This window comes from Galendromus occidentalis, unplaced genomic scaffold (assembly GCF_000255335.2).
Source record: "Galendromus occidentalis unplaced genomic scaffold, Mocc_1.1 scf7180000077514, whole genome shotgun sequence".
In the NCBI taxonomy this organism is placed as follows: Eukaryota; Metazoa; Arthropoda; class Arachnida; order Mesostigmata; family Phytoseiidae; genus Galendromus; species Galendromus occidentalis.
The window spans coordinates 183,374-201,703 of NW_003805502.1; positions in this window are offsets into that span (position 1 = coordinate 183,374).

Here is an 18,330-nt window from a genome sequence, read left to right on the forward strand (position 1 = left end):
AGTCCTCCTGCGGGTCGAGTTCCGTGTGACAGCGGAGTGTTCTGTGAATAGAAGTTCTAAAACGCGGACGAGAATTCTCCTCGGAACGCAGCGTACTTTCTGGGTACCTCCGGTCGGTCGACGAGCACGGAACCGTACCAAGGATAGGGGGGGAACGGGAGGGGATACGATGGGTCTTGTGAAGCTATCCGGAAATTATAAAATTCAAACACGTACTGATGACCATCTGATCACGGAACATTCGTTTCAGCTGCAGTCATCGTACGGTGGCGGATGTTTGGAGGTTGGAGCCGAGATGGAAGACTTCCGCACCTCTGGTTACGGAGTAATTTCCCTCCCGAGCATTAGCGATAGCTCTACAGGGATCATGGTACAAAATGTGCCCATTCTACCAAACTTCCTCGAGGTGACTGCACACACCCTGGCCCTCACGAGGGCTAAGCAGCAGCAGCAGGGCGGTTCAGTCACCGACAGCAGTCACGGAAATCCCGAAATCTTAGAGACGACCGACCTTGAGATGGAAAGCTCTGGGACGACGTACAATGGAGATTCCGACCTCACTGATCCGCAGAGTGCGACGATGTCCAGAGCCTCAAACGTAAGTGCTCGAACCAAGTGGGGTCGTCGTGGGATTAGCTCCTTCTCGTATATGTACATACATCCATCCCTATACTGGACCCACATAATCACTGTATGCCGCCGTTTCATGGGAGTACATGGGTCTCGCAAGGGACGTTGCGTGATGACGGGATACGATACGCATTCTCTCGGGTCATTTTCAATATCTAATCCGGCTGTCTCGCCGCCGGCCGTAAGGACGTCGAGTTCGATACGGAGGGCCCTTTGACCGCAGGCCAAGTCTCTCGAGATCTACGCCCGAGTCCGAGAGGAATTGAACCCTCTTTCCGGTTCCGGACGGGCCTAGACTCAATAGAAAACATGGATCCTCTGACTGAGAGCTTCCGGATCGATTGCTCGAAGTAATTCGATCGGAACGCTAGAAATGCGGCCGATACATTTTATTTCGGATCATGCAGATGGTTCGTGCCTTCTGGCAACGAAAACTCTGGCTTGACGATTCTCCCAGAGTTTCCAATTTCTCCAAAACATCGAATACCGGAACAACAGAAGTCGCTTGAGTGCGAGAGGCCCGATGTTTGGATCGAACTCCCGAAGGCCGAAATTCCCTTCCGGAATGCGACGCGGCAGCGGCGGCGGCCGGCGGCACCAGACGGCGAGCTGGATGACGACTGTCGACACGGAGGAGGCCAGGAGGGCAGAGTGACATTTTGAATTTTAGTGGCCCGTGGCTGACATGACGTTTGTTTTAGTTGTGCGGACCGAACACAACAGCAGCGGTCGCGGCGGCAGCTGCTGCTGCCGCTGCAGCGATCGCGACATCGGCGTCAACGACGACCACGGCCACAACGACAACATCGAGCGGTCTCCCCATACCCGGAGGCCTTTGCAGTCGTCACCAGGCCATGTTCGAGCAGGGATTTGACGTTTTGCCGGCGCTCGTTGCACACCCGCCGCCGCCAATGAGCATTCAATCTGCGAGTCACCTCGAAGTTGTTACCGCCGCAACCAAGCCTGCTGCCGGTGTCATCGACAGCGGCGGGAGCAGCAACAGTAGCAGCAGCGGCGGCGGGGGTTCCGCGCTCGTAAACCCTTCCGGACAATCGACGGCCTGTGTCGGGTCTAAAATGGGGAACGAGACGACTTTGTCGACCGGATTCGTGGTGCCGCAGATCCAACAGTCACCTCTGCCTCAATCGCTGCAACTTCCCAATGGTGAGTACTCACTACTCAACGAAGATACCGCGCCGCTTCCTCGCTGTTTTTTTTTTCGTGGACTCTGCGACGACAACTCGGACAAGTTGCTCTTCTCGAGGCGAGCGCAAGCTCGAGAACTGAATCTCGGACAGGCTGTCAGGAACGTCCTGACGAGCCTTCCGGTCCGCCGTCGAGCTACTATTCCGGCGTTGTTGGTTTGTCGGTCAGTCGGACGTCCAGACGTCCATTCCTCTTTTTTCCTCGTAAGGGTGTCCGCTCGTGCGTCCCCGGCTCAGAGTGGGCGTAGCGTTTAAACAACATCAAGAAGTCGACGGGGAAGACAAGCGAGGTCGTTCTCCTTCGCCTCGGAGCATTTGCATTCAAATGGAAAAGGGGAAAACGAGCTCAGGATTCTCCCGAGTCGGCTACCCTCGCTTCCCGTCGCTGAGCTCGTCCATTTCTGTTGTGTACACCGTGGCGAAGTTCTTCCGCGTAGACCGCTGCTCCTTCTGCATAATTGGCTCGTCTTCATTGCAGGAGGCTCACACGTCATGGGCACCATCCGGTCGATCGACTGCGGGACCTCGACCCTGTCTCGACTGACGCCCTCGTCGATCCTGAGCGCGCCCACCATTGTCACAACGTCTGCGGGAGCGAATATCCAACAACAACAACAACAACAGCAGTACCAACAACATCAGCTCTCCCAAGTCCACGTCACCCAGAATACGTGATGAATGGCTAATCTGTTTCAGGCGGGACCCGAACCGGTTCAAAGCTCCTGATTCAGATCGTGAACTGTTCAGTGTACAAAGAGAGGCTCACATGCTCGATGATTTCTCACGGAATACGGATATGTACTGAGGCGGAGATCCGGGACAAAAAGGGGCAGCCGCAACAGCGCGAAGGAAGCGCAATATCTAGGCGAGACGATGACGTTCGCGGGGCGAAGACACGCTCTCCGTGACCAGTGTTAGACGAGGATCGGGAGTCGAGTCCGAATAGCATCACTATGGATCATATTTTATCGAAGAATCAAGTCGGATAACTTCATTGATGACGCCTCATCACAGCTGTAAAAACGAACAATCGAAATCGGCCCGATTGTAGGCTCATTTCGACAAACGAGTTTGCTGTTAGAAAGACGGAGCCATTGAATGTTGAAAGGAGCTTTTATTCTTTGTCTGTCTCTATTGAAATGATGCTGAAGATCAAAGCGACGGACGGTAACGGATGTCCGACACCATTATGTACAGATATGAAGAAAAAAAAACGTCAGCGAGGAGATTCCGATAAATACACATATATTATATGTTTTTTAAACTGCAACGAGTCCGGACTCATGATTTTCGCTCTTTCCTCTCATCGACGAGTTGTCGATTTAGGCCGCGACAAGTTTCCCGGAAGATCGGGATGTGACTTTATTCTCGCTCTTCTTTTTTTTGACAGGGAAACTTCCAGGATTCTCCTCACGACGGTTCTGCAGGAGAACCTCCTGGCGGAAATCCAGCTCGAGGAACCGCCTTGGAAGGTTAGGAACACTCGGGTAGGAGGCCGAGGGCGACTGACACGATGCTTCCACCGTACGTTCGTCCCGCTCATTCGAATGTACGCTGTACGTCACTCCCGTAGCATCCCAATAGAGTTGTGGTCACCATACCAGCGCAGACAAGCGGCCGTCGGGTATCAACCTAGTGACTCGGTTAGAGCCCCCGTGAAATGACAGTGCCTAGGTTAAGTGCCGGTCTCAGCAGACACTTCCGATCGTCCCAGCGGCCACCGCAATGCCGAACAGGGCCGTTTCTCCAGACGTAAGTTCGTGGGCTGATAATGCAGGGCCGTTAGAACCGACGTCGTGCTCAGTGCCCCCCGTCCGTCAGAATATCCATGAAACACGGCCATCAGTGAACAACAAAGTCCCAGGAATCGAGGAATCTGTAGACTTGCTCTGGCTCAATGATTCGGTTCTCGTCAGACCCGAAGGACCTATTCGTGTCGATGAGGAGCTTTCCTCCGAGGGAGAGGCGAATCGCTCCAGCGAGAATTATCTCGGCCTTGGGAAGCTCTCTCGATTGCTACTTCTGTTCCGCAGAGCGTTGAGAGCCAAGAGCGATCAGGATCTATTCTCGACTGCCAGCTTTCAGATAGCGAATCGCCCTGTCTGGTTCACACAGGCTCGGAGTCATAGTATGTATCCGACGCCAACACCCATGCTACGGAAACGACGGGACACTTGTTCGCATAAACTCTGCTTCGAGCGTAATCATAGCTAATTGATCTCAAGTCGGGCTCAGGCGTTGAGACAGCCGAAGTCGTGCCTCACGACACTCGATATGTACAGCGAGAGCTCGGTGATTCCACTCTATGAGTCTGTTCGCAATGCCACGGGAACCCTCACTTCTGGCTCAATCTCTCTTACGTCCTGTCTGTTCTCTTTGTCGCTCCTTGACTCGTTCCAACTTGCAATGCACGTCGTTTACGGTATGCCAACAATGCCAGTCTGGTGGCCAGACGACCAAGCGAGCAGGCAGGCAACACAGAGAATAATCTGCGTCTCATCACACGGGGGCTGTAGTAGCGTTGTATCGTCTTTCAGAGTGCAAGTCAGTGTCTGTGCATCGTATAAGTGAGAGAGAATGCGGCATCCACCCTCACATAAGATAGGAATGAGAAAAAGACTGCAGGCTATGTCCTCCTCGTGTCGTCCCCGACCCTCCCGCAGTACTCCCGCCCGCTAACTGCGAGACGCCAGGTGCGGCCAAGGTCTCGTTGTCGCTGCCGTCAAAATGAATGACTCGTTGGTCATGGTCCGTCTCGCAGCCAGGAATTCGTGTGACGCCTCGTAACCGTGTTAGCGTACGGCACGGAAGAACTCGTGACTCCGTTCGGACTTCCCTCCAGCTGTGAGAACTAATTGTGACAAATGTCAACGTCGACATTAAGGATAATTGTCGCATCATCCGTTCTCAAGCAACTGCTCGATGAAGGAGCTCGCCGAGTTCTTCTGCAGGAACTTACCCGATCCTTCGGGATCTCATTTCCCTCATCCAACGGGATAAAGTCGACCGGGCTCTGGACATGTCTTGATTAGATGAGTCTTGCGCAAAGCGTTTTCGGCACCCGTGTCCGAAATACGTGACGAGCTAGTCCGGATAGAATATTCCCACCTCCCAGAGGATGATTCCAGGTATTATGGGCAGTCGGTGTTTTCTCAAAGCTGCCAAGCTGGTTCTTGTCATGCACCGATGGCAAACCATGTCAGCGCGAGCCGGGGACCTTGCCGTCCATGGACTTGACCTCTACATCGATCCCGCGTCTGGCAAGCCTCGCCGAGACCACTGACAACGTTCATCGGCTTGCCTCTGCGCTTCCTGCGTCTTTCTGGGTCACGGATCATGGGACGGATTCCCTGAGAAATGACCGTCTCCTGGCGGGTCCAGTCAGGCGATGTAACCCGCATCTTTCGCGTCATACTAGGTGCATTGTGAGCAGATTTCCCCCTTCAGTGTCTTCCTGTTTTGAGGGACGGCGCCGCCGTCGTCCGCGTGACATGACATCGCTGTCGGATCCTCTGACTCTCAATGGCGGCCTTTTGTTTAGTTGTCAGGTGAGCCGGGTTTCGGTTCATCGTGTGAAGTTTTTCTTGGTCGTCGGATGGCGATAAAAAAAACAGATCAGCGAAAACGAGCGTGTAAATCAATCAATCGCTCAATCGATTGGTGCCGTGGAACTCACTGAGGCTAGAACGACGGCGTAGAACGCGGAGCGTGCCATGCGATTTAACTCGAGAGCTTTGCCGCCCCGAAAAGCTTCGGCCCCCGGACCGTCTGAGAGCGAGTTCTGAAACTTCGCGGGGACACTGCAACGCGTTTATTTATATTGGATGCCATGACAGACGGTGCTGAAACGACTAGCGGATACCGGGGCGAGGACGGAGGAGTGGTGCAAAAAAGATATCTCCCGAAAATGCGGCGGCCGTTGCAGCGAAGAAAACACGACGTACATCACGCTGGTAGGAGCAGCGGAACTGGCAGAAGCAGCAGAAAGTAACATTCGCTGAGCCTTCTTCACAGTCTAACACAACGCTGCGGGGGCAAACGATGAGGGAAGCAGCCGAGGAACAGTGGAGCCTGTGGAGAAAGCGGGCTCTAGCCTAAATAAAGGATCTTCAAGATTTTGGCATAGACGGGAGGACAAAGAAAAAAAGAGGGAGAGAGAGCCGTACCGTTTTATGAGGCGGGATTTTCCGGATTTATCTTCAATTCTTCGGCCTACGTTTTCCGACTGCCCCGCTAACTCTTGGGCCGCATCACACAAGCGCAAGGAGGATTCCTGGGAATGAAACTTTTGCCGACTTCATCAAGTCCCACCAAGTTCTCCGACTCTGGATGCGCGCATCTCTCATCCCATCAAAGTCTTGCCCTCGCTCAGAAAACAGCAATCGCAATATTCTCCAAAGATGCCGAATCCGTAAGGAGTTTGAGCTCGGGAGTTGCCGAAGCTTTGCCTGGGACGCACGTAGTGCGAACACTCGGTTTTTGATTCTGAGAGTAGGAACATGGAAGGCAACGTCATCAGCACGGAGGGGACCGATTTATTGCATCTCCACGTACCCGTAGACTGTACGGTAGTCGCATTTTCGCATGCGCACCTTTCATCCGCACACGATGGTGCCTTCACCCAATCTAAATCGTTGTGTTCTTTCCGTTCCAGAAACTGAAGAAGTCATAAACGCACAGAGTCGAAAACGCAATTGAGTTCTCAATGCACTCTGCTTGCAGTGCGACCTTATTCCTGGCGGGTTACTTATTCTGGGAGTGACATTCCTTTCCCGAGCCTTTCTGAATATGAAATCAAAATATCCCGTCGTCCACGAGCTCAACTCGGATAGACTGAAAATTCACCGGGCTCGGATGCTGGTCAGCGAGCAGGTGCTCTCTCGGGTGACCGCGACAACTAACAAGGGAATCCCATTCTGGTCGGGCCGACCGTCAGCGTCTTCAAGCGTCAGCGGCCGACGTGGGGACAGCTAGCCTCGCGTTCGTTCGACTTAGCGTTAAGTCGTCGCGCTGAATAAACGGCTTCGTGGCGGGAGAGGAGCAAACTTGGTCCCTCGGAAGGGAGACTAACTCGACGTACACGAAAAACTGAGCGAGCTGCTCCAAAACGATGCGAGCGCACACACGGACACGTTCCATTCTTCTCCACGTGCAACATTGCGTGATGTGCCTCGCTGTTCAGGTCCGCTTTCCGGCTCGCAGGCTGACTCGCGGAGCCGTGCTGCTGCTATTTCGGCCATGGCCGAAACAGCAAAGCAGTCGAGTCACTCCCGTCGACGGGCACGACTCGTGGGCGCTGATCCCCGCAAGCTCCCCGAGATATTTCTCAAACCCCTTCAAGAGTGGGTGGAGATCCACAGCCGGAAGCCGAACACCGACTTGCAGAATGCGTGGCGTCGCCGTACAACTAACTTTTCGGTCTCCGCGTCACGGGACCGCGTGGAAAGTGACCGAGTTTCCGAACAAGAGAAGTCCGAGCTCCGAACGAAACTATGGGTTGATGTCAGAGCTGCAGGAAAAAGCCTGGTTCGCTCGAATGGATCGTTTCCCGCACATTTCGGTCCGAATCGTATCGGGGTCGAGGCTGAATACCGTGAGCGTTTACTTCCGCGCAATCAGACTCGCGTAATTCATAAATGTGTAATCCATACGTATATCGGGCGTCGCGTCGGTGGGATCTGAACTCGAGGCTAAAAGCGCGAATTTAGTTTCTAAGAGCCCCCCTATTAGACCTCCTTTGTCAGATGCTTGATGGCCTCTCTGTTCTTGCGTTTAGCTCGCTCGCGAGAGACCGTGCTCTGCCTGTCTTGGCATAAAACCACATCTGAAGATAATGGCGGCGATCTCAGTGTTGGCTCGAGGCGGTCTGTTTGCCTGTTGGCACATCTGTGCCACGCACATTAGTGGCTTCTCAGTAGCTAGCCCATGGCCGCGTATCGTGTCGCCCAGGGACTCGAACACGTAAGTCATACATAGTAACTGGTAGAGATGTCAAGGCAAGCGACTCCGTACCAACCTACCTACCTACCTACTCCCGCTAAGCAGGCATGACGCTATCTCGGCCGCGGCGCCGGCGGCCGCCCCCGCGATGGCAGCAGACCTCACCGCCGCCACGTTGGGAGACATGCACTGGCTCTGCTGGTTGGTATTAGCGTTCATTTCGTATCACTTGCAGTCGTCGGCGGTCGCATTCCTCTGGGAGTCCGTGTGGTTTCAATGCCATCACCAGCTAATGTATTCTAATGGAGACCAGGGGCCGCGTCGGCGGGTTTGCGGCTAAGCGGCGTGGTCGCGGACAAGCGAACGGACGTGTGGGCGCGCGGCCAGACTCTTAGACAACCAGTGGACCTCTTCGATGAGATCATCGACTGGCGGGACTCTCATACATGGATTCAGCCGGATCGGGTACGTCTCGAGAGCTCAGTATGCGGACGTGACGCTTCCCTCTACGGTTCGTTCCCCGCTGAGAGTTCCCCAAACTCCGAATCTCGCGCGGAATGTTTGACAGCTCTGTCCCAGCAGAGATGCGGACACCGCTCACGGAGCTTCTCAAAATGATTTTGCCGACGACACCTCAAGGACGATTGGGATAGAGTTCGTTGAAGACGGCAACCAATCCCACGGTCCCTGTTTCAAGTGGCCATCGAGAGAGTTCTGCCATCAGTTTTCCTTGGACGATGCGACACAATTCAATCAGAAGTTCCGATTGACGAAAACAAGTTGGCAACAACACCGATGAACGCTCAATGACGATTTCGGCGGGAGTTGATATTTTCTACCGATGGAAGTTGGCCAAATTCGACAGCAGCGGGGCGCTCTTTGTCGAACGAATGTCATTCTGAAGACAACATGACATTTATTGGCGACGTTCCCTTGGGGAAGCCACGACTTCCCGGAACGTTCCCACGGGGAATTACGCCAAGCTCGCAAGCGTCGGCCGCGCTTGTCGCACTCTAAGCTCAACCGGAGTCTGAGCCCGGTCAGACTGAATTCCGTGCTGTCTGCTGGTCGCTTTATCATGCGTCCTTCTCACTCGTTGTCATCTGAATACGAGTTTTTCCCGGAAGTTGTCATTCGCAGGCCCGAAAGACTCCCAGGGCGGGCTTGACAATTTTCCAGGAAGGCTTGCGGTCTGAGGCATGCCCAACCGGATACCTCCACCATGTGGACATTGACCGAGGAGAAGAAGTCGTCGAGCGAAGTGGTTCGCTCTGCGGTGCTTCCGAGCTGATGTCTTACAGGCGGTCTATTGGTCGGTCGGTCTGTCAATCACTCAGTCACATCACACTGAGCACGTCATAACCGAGGAACGAGGATCAGAAGCGCAGCAAAAGATTCTCTCAGACTCTTTGATGAGATTCCGCCATCGGAGGTCGCATTCACCGGTTTCGGTTCTCTTCATAGCTGAGGACTGTGTGGAATCGGGAGCGCTGTCATTGTTGCAAACAACGCAGCCTTGTCGTCGTTGTTGTTGCTGTTGTCGCTGCTGTTATTTTTTCTGTTTCTTTTGAGCCTATCTCCTTCGAATGTTCTCTGATCAGAGGAAGATGCCGGCCGCAGTCATCAGGTCCGTCTCCCATTCATCGTATTTCCGGGTCGTACCGAGGCATGTAATATGCTCTCTACGACAAAGGCTTGCTCCTGACAAGACAGCTGGACTTGCATTCCTCCGAGCACGGTCCGCGCGACGCAAGCGAAGCGATGTGGACGGACAAGCCCCACGGAAGTACAGTACGGAAGTATGGCTCACCGACGTCGTCTGCTTCTGCTAATTATTGCAATCATTACTCACCCAATTAATCGTGGCGCAAACCGCCTATCTGGGAAATTCTCCCCTTATCCTATCGTCGCGTCTCTCGTCGCTCCGCGATTGAATCATTACGCCGAACTAATAGCATTCGATTCTGTCGTCGGCGCAACTGCGGGATTCATTCCGTTTTTTTCCACTCCTCCATCACTAAGAGCGCAAGGGGTTTGCCCGGTAAATGATGGCCCAACTCATTGAGAACGGAGGGTTTTCAGCTTCTACATGAGACGGAACTTTCAACGTCATCTCACCTGACAATCAGAGATTGGTTCACAGTATTCCTGCTACGTAAACCTTCTTTATTCTGCAAAGTACGTATATTATAAGCGGAGTGTTCCTCCTTGTCCGTTGGGCGCGAAGGAGCAGGGCGCAATCTCTCTCCATATTATCCCTGGTCCTGTGTAGGTAGTCCGACGAGCTCAGCTGACTGAGACGAATCGTCAAAGAGGATGCCTCGGGAGGAGAAAACCGGCTAGGGAGAGGTTGGCCTCGGGAGATCGCGAAGCCTTGGTCAAGGACAGGAATCCCAGCTATCCGAGCCCTAGGGGACGAATCGTCCGGAGGAATTCAAAGCGAGCTCTTGCACGCGTGCCATGTTCTTTCCGAACAGTTTATCTTACGCTAAGTTCGTGATGTATTTTTGGGAGCTCGGTGATTCTTGGATCGGGACCTTTCTCTCGGATCCTCCGATGTACATGAGGCCACGTCCTCCAGGCTTTCCCCGTATCGATATTTGTCTCCATTAGTTTTCCATATCTCTTTCCTTCCGCACCGGTGTCTTCACGGAAACCTGACACGGAAGCTCCGCCCGGAAATGCATCGAGGTCAACCTTCCGGAGGAGCAGGATAGCGCTCATATCGAAACAGTCTCCGATCCCCGAGCTCCCATAAGACAGCGCGAACGAAGAAATCTGCAGTTAGAATGGTACCCTTCAATAAAATGGAGTCCCGAGCCAAAAGCTCTCGTCAGAGCGAAAAGGATACAATTTCTCTCGCGACTCGATGATGCCGTTCGCGAGGCGATTTGGTACAAGCAAGATGAAGGCCCGCGATGGGCGGAATAATTTGACCTGTCTCCGTCGAACGAGATGGCTGAATCAGAAGTGCGGGGAGCGTGGCTTAGAAATCGTCGGTCAAACATAGAAAACAAACACAAAAAGGTAATTCGGGTCAGACAAAGAGTTGACCTCACCAACCGGCGGTACCCGGGAGTGGATTCCTCAGAAGCGGAGAATTTCCGGATGGTGACCGCTCGAGAGTAAGAAGCAAGGACGACAGTTCTCTGATCGGTTCACGGGATCGCACACCCTCACACCTCTTGCAGAGCTTTTGAATTGCTTGATCCACGGGCGAAAATCGCCTCATCGCTCACTGGAAAAAATGGTAAGCCGGTGAAACGGATATGCGGCGCGTTTCACATGGAAGGTCTGACGTGCCAATCAACCGATCGGCCAACCCCCGGTTCCCCGTGAATCGATACCGCGTGTTTTCTCGAAGTTCGAAGCCTACCCCCACAGACCTCAGAATGGAGAAAGTCGACGAGAAGGCATTCCAATATCCTCTCTTCGGAGAGCAAGTGAAATGTGACCCTCGAAGAAGGTCGAGCCATTTCATCAAGGGAGACTCGAATCATTCTCCAGTTTCCATTCTTCGCATCATTCCTCTCACTACCCACTTCGGATGCCTACTCTCACTAATGACTGATCTCACGGAGTAGGAGACCGAGCATCGACATCCTGTAGAGTCCATTTCAATCGAGGACGACCACTTCCTTGGAAAATCCTCTGGCTCAATAATTTCATTCTTCCGAGAGGATCGCTAGCAGAGAGGCTAAAGAGGGCACACCCTGCTTTCGCTGAATTCCGCGTCACGGACTTCTCAGCGAGTTGCGCAAGGAATACGGTCTCGCGTCAAGGCTTGGAGCAGGGAGGGGGGGGGACCCCGTATATGGCTGAATCTCAGTCTCGTGTCAACGGTCGTGGAGAGGAAGAAAGAGGGCACATCTTGGAATACGGAGCACGTTCGAGAACTTCGCATGCGGAAAACTTTCTCCGTCATTTTCCTACGCTCCGGGCGTAACAAGTGTGGCCGCTCCGTGAAATTTCTGGAATCCCTCTGCAAGCCCTCTCTTGATCGGCATCTCGCTATTCATTCTACGAGTCCCCGTTCTTCCGTGAAGGCTTCCCTCTGAGTTCTTTCAGGTCAACAAAGCGACCAGAGCTGATTCCATGCTCGAGAAACGGCGTTTCGTTGGCGTCTCGAATCTTTCTCTCACGAGATGTGAGAGCGCCATAAGCAAAAACCGTTCCGATGTGAGTTTGAATGCGACCCGATCAAGACCGGCGCCGACGGGAGCTCTTGTGAAGTCTCGACGTAGGCTCTGACTAAAACTCTCGTCGGCCGACTTTCCGGGTCAAGTATTCATTTTCTCGGAAGACACTCCATCAGCAGCCGCGCAGTCAACCGGCTCGCGTAGGATCCGACGTCCCGTTTCCTTGTTGCAGCGCTTCGAGGATCCGAGTTTTCCGAGAAATAATTCATTCAAAATGAAGTCAGAATCTATCTTCTCAAAAACGGGTGGGCATACGGAAATGAAATACTGACGCAAACGATCGAGTCGGACCGAAAACTGTGGAATCGAGCGATGCGCCGAGCTCTTTCGCGAGGCAAATCTCATGAAATTCCTCCTGCTCGTTCGATGCAGTCGGACCGGCGAGTCGTTCGTCGAGACTGGTGTGATCATGAATTTTCTGACGATGACCTCTTTTCCAATAAGTTTCCCTCTCTGAGTCTCGGTCCTCCTCTCCATCTGCTGCTAGATGGCGGAATAGGGCACGGGGACGACAGTGACCTCGAGATCTTCCCGAAAGTAGCGAGCGGCTGACCCGAAGACCGAAATATGACGCTGCTAAGCAAGCCGTCGGAATTCGAGGGCCGGTAGAGACTTATGCTCCGGCCGGCATGGAGGGATCGTTCTCCGACACCCCAAAATCTTCATTTTGCGTTTGACTGGATATGATACCTCGCTTCACGCCCTTGGCCGCCGCAGTATCGGATTCCCAGGAGGGAAAAATTTCACTTAGGTGGCCACACTTCCATTTGGAATGAACCTGGAGAAATATTGACGACCACAGACGCGGAAGACTGCGGCTCCGACGAGATTTATATGGGAGCCGGCTGCTTTTGCAAATTTGACCACCCTGGACAGCTATGCGGACGACGGGCTGCTCTCGGCTCCCCCGATGGGGCTTGCGAGCGGCCGCTGGATCGTCTGCTCGGTCAGACGCTCGGTCATGCAAGCGACCGCTGCACTCGGCACTGATAATAATAGAAAGGTTTCCGATTCTATCGGAATTCCTCGTTCAATGCAGTTGGAGTCAGACATACTGGATGTATTCGTCCGATATTCTCAACGAGACCGCCGCGCCACGGCGTCATCCTGGAAAGTTTCGATTTCGGAAGAAATTATCATCTTGCCCGAAGTTCTTCCGAGTCCTCATGGGCTATGCTTCACTACCGTGGTCGTCATAGACTGATTTCGAGCATCGATCGCAGAAACGCGAAGCCGAGCTCGGACCCGCTCCGCCTCCGCCGAAATAATCCAATCTCGGAATCGATGATTTCGGAAACGGTACACCGTGAAGAGGAAGACAACGCAGAAGTTTCCTCCCTCATTAAGAAGGTCAAGAATGAGGCTAACGGCATTCGCTCAATTCTTGACATGAATCCCGAGGAACGGCAGAGGGTTCCAAAGCAAAGCATTATTATACTGGACTTCTCAACCGTTTACCGATCCCAGGATCTCGACACTGCCGAGTCCATTGCTGTGCCCAGCCGGCAGCCCCGTAGAGGGAGCGGGCCTTACGGCTAATCTTTCCTCGGTTGGTAAGCCAGAGCCGAATGAATCTATTTTCAGAATCAACTGATCTTCCTAATATAACCGAGGTAAGTGCTGTTCAGCCAGGATCAGGAACAGTAGTCTGACTCGAACACGCCGACGCTGCTACTGCCATATGAGCAGCAGCCCGTGGAACTCCCGTGATGGTGGCAGCGGTATCGAGAGAGCAATCGCCACAGCAGAGTTCCCCGAAGTTTCGGGAAGTTTGCCCGGGCTCGACGAGCCACATGCGTGCTGGTCAACAAGCCTGCGAAACCGATGTAGCGAATCAGCCATTTCCGCGGGCGACCACCATAAAGTTCGAATATTCGGAGCTTTCGGAAACCGATGGTAGGTGTCTCCGATCGGTTATGAAGCCATCGTCCAGGTTCATACTTCAGCTAGAAGTTTCGACGCTTGGATTCCCACGCCGATGCTGTGGCGGAGTGTCGCGAAACAGAGTAGGTATCCAAAAATTCCGAACTCTGGGAAAATCTACGATTCATTTCAGTTCGTTCTTGCCCTCCCGTGTGCAGTTAGTTCTCACCCGGAATAAAGCATGCCTGGGACAGGGGGGGCAAGGCGGACCGGGCCCGCTGTCAACGAGTATGTCCTATTCAGTCCCTGGCCTTGTCCAGTACGAGCTTTCATTGAGCGCGCGAGAATTCGGATAGGAATGGCAGGACGTTTAGGCAATCATTACCCGCCGAGACAGCCCATCCTTTTTGAGAAGCGGCCAAAATTCACGCCATGTGCAAACGAAGTCATTCGGTCATTTGCGCAAAGAGCGCGCCCCTCCCATTTGTGGGTAGAATGCTAAGCGGTTTATGGGGTTAGCGCATCAGAAAACGGACGGAAAAGAGAACATGAGGAAAGAAGAGTCGGTATTTGTCTGGAATAGGAGTTGCAAGATAGATGGGAGCGAGACAGCGCTCGAAGATTCTACATGGAGCTGGAAAAAGTGTCTGCCGATGACAGTTCCCCTGGTGCATGATGGCTGTCATAAATAACTGCTCCAACCTTCAAAAACTCCGAATAGCTGGCGTCGTCTGTTCCATATCTTTTCACGAAAAAAATGCTCGGAATGGCATCGCCGTTGTTCGTCGTTGGTCGCGAGGGTCGTTGTACTTTGCCGATCCAAGAGATGACATAGTGCGCACCTCTTTTTCTCCTCTCCGGAACTGCGACCGCGATCGCTCTTGCTGTAGATAACCAAACCATGCTCGTGACAGAAAGCTGAAGTCCGGTCAACGAAGCCCGTACCGCGGCCAGAAGCGAAGATTCGAGTGATGTATGTAAGTCTCCGAGCCGAAACTGGTGGGGAATCCACACTCCGCGGGTTTTGGGTTCCAAAAAGAGCGGAAAAGTAGTGGGGCTTCGCGTATCGCAGCTCCCCCGCCCCGATCGATTCTACCGCGCTTCGAAACGCAACAAACTAATGGAATTTTCGGAGTCACGAATACCCCAGATAATATACTGGTCCCGAACCTGCTCTGCCTTTGATCACTTTCTCCCGTCCGACTGTATATGTTTGTTCAGGCATCAAAATAAGCTGACGCAAATGTTTGCTGTGAAACTCAGCAGATGGCTTCTCGATGCTCTGGGAAGGTTTCTGTGGACCCTTCCCGCCTGGGCTTTGATGTTTTCACCGCAGCTCTCGAGAATTTATCCCCAAATCTTTTGTCCAGGAAACGATCGTCTCTGCCCTTCGCACACTCTCACCCCCTTCTCCGCTCCAGAAGGAAAACTCGGAATGCTCCGTTCCACAAGTATCCACTATGGATCCCAGCGTGGTCGACCGGCTAGAGCTGATTCCTCGCCGCGAAAACATCATTTGGCGAGTGACTTTGATCAGTCTCAGAGGGAGAACGCTCAGCCTCCGCTAGGACGTTCCGCCTGGAGCAAGGAAATCACAGTCTCTCATCCTCGTCTTATTTTCTTGACGTCTGCTTCACCCCTCGTCTGCTTCAAAACTCGACTCATCTCCTTCCCCGGCTCCTTATTTGTGCTCCATTCGGAACACGTTCTTCGTTGGCGAATCAAATTAGAGATTCGTGATGACAGAGCGTTTCCCCGTTTTTAGTCGACCGTGTTTCCTTTGACGAATTGACGCTCCTTGCGCCGTCGACCGGCAATCAAAGTTTTGACGACAATGGAATCTGCGATTACGTGGAAGCATCCCTCGAAACACCTCTTGATCCTTCCGACCGCGTCGTCGAATTACGTCATGACGGACCTCGACGCAAATCACCAATCCAATTTTTGCACAACTCGCATCTCGGGAGGGACATGTCGCCTTGTTCAAGCTCTAAGCTCGCTCGAGGCGTTGCTGAGCTCGAAGCAGAAGTGCGGAATATCGTTTCCGTCTCCTCGCGACACCGTGGAAGTTTGGCCAGAGACTCGAGGGCTCTAGTTGTCTAAATTCTGGATGACGTTCTCGTGAACTTTGGAGGAGTTTCACGAACTCACTCAGATGTTTGAGAATAAGTATTCGCGTTGGCGCAAACGAGGGAACTTTCAGTTTTTCCCTCGAGTTCTCCCCTTTGCTTTTGTTACTGTTGATCTATCTTCTTTCCAGTGAAATCCGAAAATTCCCAGAGCAAGGCGGGGTTGTGGGATCAGGAGCTCTCTGAGGAGAAACTTTGTATCCGGCTCAGCAGAATGTACAACTTGTGAGCTGGATTCATCTTTCTAGAAGACAAATAACGCCTCGGCCTCTGCGAACCTCATAGCATCAACCGACTCATTCCGACTGAGATTGCAGTGAGTTGAAATTAGTATTCACATGCATGCAAACATGAGCTTTGGGTATTATTGCCGCAGGCTCGGAATAAGAGATGATCAGTCTGAGACTCGAACGAAACTTCCTGTTCTGGGATGAATTCGTTGAGAAAGGAAAGCGTCGCAACAACTTTGAAGAATTTCCGACTTAGCTTCCCCGTAGAATCTTTTGATACGATTGTGAGATCCGGTGTGGAATTAGCCCGAAGGCGACTCACTTCGCAGCGTCTCGGGGACGGGATGGATAGAGCGCTGTAGTTGAAAATTGTGCTATTCCGCAGAGAGAGCTCCCGACAGCATACTTCTGAAGTAAACAGGGTACACATGCATGCATGCATGCATACAGCGTGAGCACGCGACATCTCGAGCTTCTCCAGTGCTCGTTAAAACCATGTTTGCGGAAAATAGCGTCGTTTAGACAATGAGACCCTCTAATAAGAGGGAAAAACTCGAGTATTCAGGAGCATTGAAGTGTTCACAAGCGCGAGTCTCTGTTTTAGTCGCAGTCATGATTGCTTCTCACACAAGACACCAGTCGTCGTGCTCTGTCGGAGACTTACGAGGACGTACCACCTCTTTTCCCTCTTTCAAGTCGGGGATCCTTCCTGAACACTGGGGAAAATCTCGTTCTTGGGTCGATGTTAGCGCGATTATTTGCTCAGCGAGAAATCTCGGCGATTCTCGATGGTCGCAGCGCCGAAGCCACTATTCCGTGCTGATTCGCCATTCTCCGTCAGTCGACAACTCAAATGACATCATTGGCCTAATTACGAAATACTTGAGCGCAGGGACCGCAATCTTCGAGTGACCAAGAACTCATCGACCGAGCGAGTAGCCAATGCTCGGCATTCGGAGCTGTCTCGCGGAACAGCTCTGAGATCCTCTTGATTAATCTCACAATGAATCAGTTGGAAGTAAGAGTCGAAAATGTCGGAAAAAGTTGCGAAGCACTGAACGACAACGCCGACTCGACGGAGAAAGATCTTTGAAACTGAAACAAAAATCGCCTGTTCCGGAAAACCTCCAGGAGCGAGGACGTCGAATATTTCGTGAAAGAATGATTGTTCGCTCTCGTCACGGCCGTTTCTGACATTTCTCTTTCGCCTGTACTGAAAGTACACTCAAAACGAGGGAACAAGTCGGCAGCTTGCGTTCTCGCTCAGGTCTCACAAGTACGCGCAGATCGAACAAGTCCCTCATCCTTCTCAATATCCGTCCCGTGACCCTCCGTCGTGTCGAACTCTATCGCGAAACTCCCAAGACGCGAAGAGTCGACGTCTCGCTTTGCGACCCGTATGCCTAGTCTGCTGCATCAACTGGTCATTCGTCCACTCGACAATCAGCTGGCTGGAGAGATCTTTTCCGGAGAAGGGAGCCCATTGTGGAGAGACGCTGGAGTCTTCCTTTTCAAACAGCTTCATTATCGCTCATCCATCGACAAGTTGTGAGAAGCGACAGCAGTCCACGAGACTGGAAAACCTCTCGAACCCCAACACTTCCAGCTCCTCATTGTTTCCTCCTCAAAGTTTCATTTACGCGATCCTTTCTTTCATTGACTCCATTACTCTTGTTCCATTGTCATACCCTCCTCTTCACCGCTCTCAGGCTTCCTTTCCCCCGGGGAATGCCGTCACAATTATTATTCTCCGGGCGAGCTCAATGATACTCATTGCTCATTGCTCGATTGTTCATCAAGTTCCCCTCGCTCATAGACATTTCCGTTTTACAATGTATACGTAACGTGACCTTATCGCTACAGTCATACTACTCGGCCCTTGTACTGTGCCAGCTTCCTTGTATTCCATACTTCTATTCCTTCGACGCTTTGCTCCACCGTGATGATCATCTCAGGCTGCTTGTCGGAACTTTCGGCTAGAAGCTGAGCTCCATTGTTCCTTTGGTTCCTTCAAACTGGGTAAGTATTTCCCCCATCCGAGTTGCCCGCTCCCGTCTCTCTCGCTATTGCCGAACAATCTGCCTTTTTCCCTTCTTCCTCTATCGCCATCCCCGGACTCATTTTATTTTTTCTC